Source organism: Sturnus vulgaris, unplaced genomic scaffold, assembly GCF_052056855.1.
Source record: "Sturnus vulgaris isolate bStuVul1 unplaced genomic scaffold, bStuVul1.hap1 Scaffold_182, whole genome shotgun sequence".
NCBI lineage: Eukaryota > Metazoa > Chordata > Aves > Passeriformes > Sturnidae > Sturnus > Sturnus vulgaris.
In genome coordinates this window covers 587,501-590,000 of record NW_028276116.1, presented here as the reverse complement: position 1 = coordinate 590,000, position 2,500 = coordinate 587,501, and the positions used below count along the sequence as shown (strand labels likewise).

General features: G+C 48.6%; 1 pseudogene; it reads left to right on the top strand.

The window, feature by feature from the left end:
- The window catches only part of LOC148218541 (28S ribosomal RNA), an 8,893-nt pseudogene that overhangs the window by 3,506 nt on the left and 2,887 nt on the right, over nucleotides 1-2,500 (top strand).

Here is a 2,500-nt window from a genome sequence, read left to right as displayed (position 1 = left end):
GACCTGGTGTCCTTATTTCCAAGACACCAGGCCGACCTATTTCCAAAAAGTGACCAGGTAGACCTGGTGCCTCAAATTTTACCATCTAAAACTTCCAATTTGGCAGAAAATGAATTGGCTTGGCTGGTGAACTTAGAGTTCTTTAGGTCGGATCTGCATGTGCATGAAAGTGTTCATTTTTCTGTGAATTGGGAGGGATTGAGCGGGTTGCCTGAGGTGTACGAACAACTTACACCACTACCGTGTGCGGGAGAAACTTTATTTTCCAGCCTCCCGCGAGACAACAAATCGTTTGTGCTTGAGGAGGGCAGCGGCGAGAAGGAGGGCGGCGAGGAGGAGAGCAGAGACGGGCCTGAAACATCGCCTCCAACGCCTGGGAAGCGCGGGGAACGGACACCTGAGGAGACCGTGACGGTGGCCGTTCCTGACAAAAATCCACCTTGTCCTTGCTGTGGTACCCGGGTAAACTCTGTGTTGGCCCTGATTGAACATCTAAAGGGGTCGCACGGGAGGAAGAGGGTTTGTTTTAGGTGTGTTAAATGTGGAAGGGAAAATACTAACTATCACAGTATTGTTTGTCATTTTCCAAAATGCAGGGGTCCAGTGACTGAGACGGCTCCAGCTGGGGAGTGGATCTGTGAGGTATGTGGGAGAGATTTCAAAACTAAAATTGGCCTGGGACAACACAAAAGATTGGCACACCCGCTGATAAGGAATCAAGAAAGGATCGCTGCTTCCCAACCGAAGGAAACATCTAACCGAGGAGCTCACAAAAGATGCTGGACAAAGGAGGAGGAAGAACTGTTGATAAGGCTGGAGGCTCAGTTTGAGGGCAACAAAAACATCAATAAACTTATCGCGGAGCACATCACAACCAAAACAGCTAAGCAAATCAGTGACAAAAGAAGATTGCTTCCCAGGAAACCGGCAGAGGAACATCAAAGAGCGGCCGAGGGCCTGAAAGAGGAACCTGAGATGAGTCATCAACCTCAGGCAGGAACCGTTGACAATGGACCTGATAAGAGCCAACCGTCCAGGAAGCCAGCTGGCGGGAGAACAATGGGCAAGATAAGGCACCATCTGGAGAAGGGTAACGGACGAAAGGGAACCACCAATCAGCAGCTGCAGGCCCATTATCAGCGGACACTCGGGGAACGCTTATCAGCTGGGACAATTAACACCTTCCCCTGGGCATTCAAGCAGTTGCTGGAAGGCCAGGACATGCAGCCAATCATCGATGAAGCAGCGCAGGACTGCTTTGGATGCCTGGAATCGATAAGCCAGATAAGAACAGCAACCCGAGATAAGAGAACAATGGGGGCCCGGAAGAAGCAACCAAGGAGACCGTTTCAGAAGTGGATGAAAGAGAGAGCAATTAAGAGAGGTGATTATCTTCGCTTCCAGCGATTATTCCATCTTGACAGGGGAAAACTGGCAAAAATTATTTTGGACGATATGGAATGTTTATCCTGTAATATTCCACCCGGTGAAATTTATTCGGTTTTTAAAGCCAGATGGGAAACACCTGGAAAATTCGAGAGCCTTGGGGACTTTCAAATTACTGGGAAAGCCGACAATAGTGCTTTCAGAGATTTAATTACGGCAAAAGAGATTGAGAAAAATGTGCAGGAGATGAGCAAGGGCTCAGCTCCAGGTCCAGATGGGATTACTCTTGGGGACATCAAGAAGATGGATCCCGAGTATTCCCGGACCACGGAGATCTTCAATTTATGGTTAACATCTGGAAAAATCCCGGACATGGTGAGGGGGTGCAGGACTGTTTTAATTCCTAAATCGACAACACCGGAGCGCTTAAAGGACGTTAATAACTGGAGACCTATCACGATTGGTTCTATCTTGTTAAGACTGTTCTCCAGGATTGTAACAGCTAGGATGAGCAAAGCGTGCCCCCTCAACCCAAGGCAAAGAGGCTTCATTAGAGCGGCGGGATGCTCTGAAAACCTGAAACTCCTGCAAACCATAATTCGGTCGGCCAAAAGAGAACACAGACCACTGGGTGTTGTATTTGTGGACATCGCCAAGGCTTTTGACACCGTAAGCCACCAGCACATCATACACGCTTTGCAACAAAGGGGAGTGGATCCCCACATCGTCGGACTGGTGAGCAATATGTACCACAACATCTGTACATATATCACCACGAAGAAAAACACACACACAGATAAAATCCAGATCCGGGTTGGGGTAAAACAGGGTGACCCGCTGTCACCCCTTTTATTTAACCTGGCGATGGACCCCCTGTTATGCAAGCTGGAAGAGAAGGGCAAGGGATACCACCGAGAAGGGAACAGCATCACAGCGATGGCATTTGCGGACGATCTGGTCTTGTTGAGTGACTCCTGGGAAGACATGAAAACAAACATCAGGATATTAGAGACCTTTTGCAATCTTACCGGTCTCAGAACACAGGGAGAAAAGTGCCACGGCTTTTACATCAAGCCCACGAAAGACTCTTACACCATCAACAACTGCGCTGCTT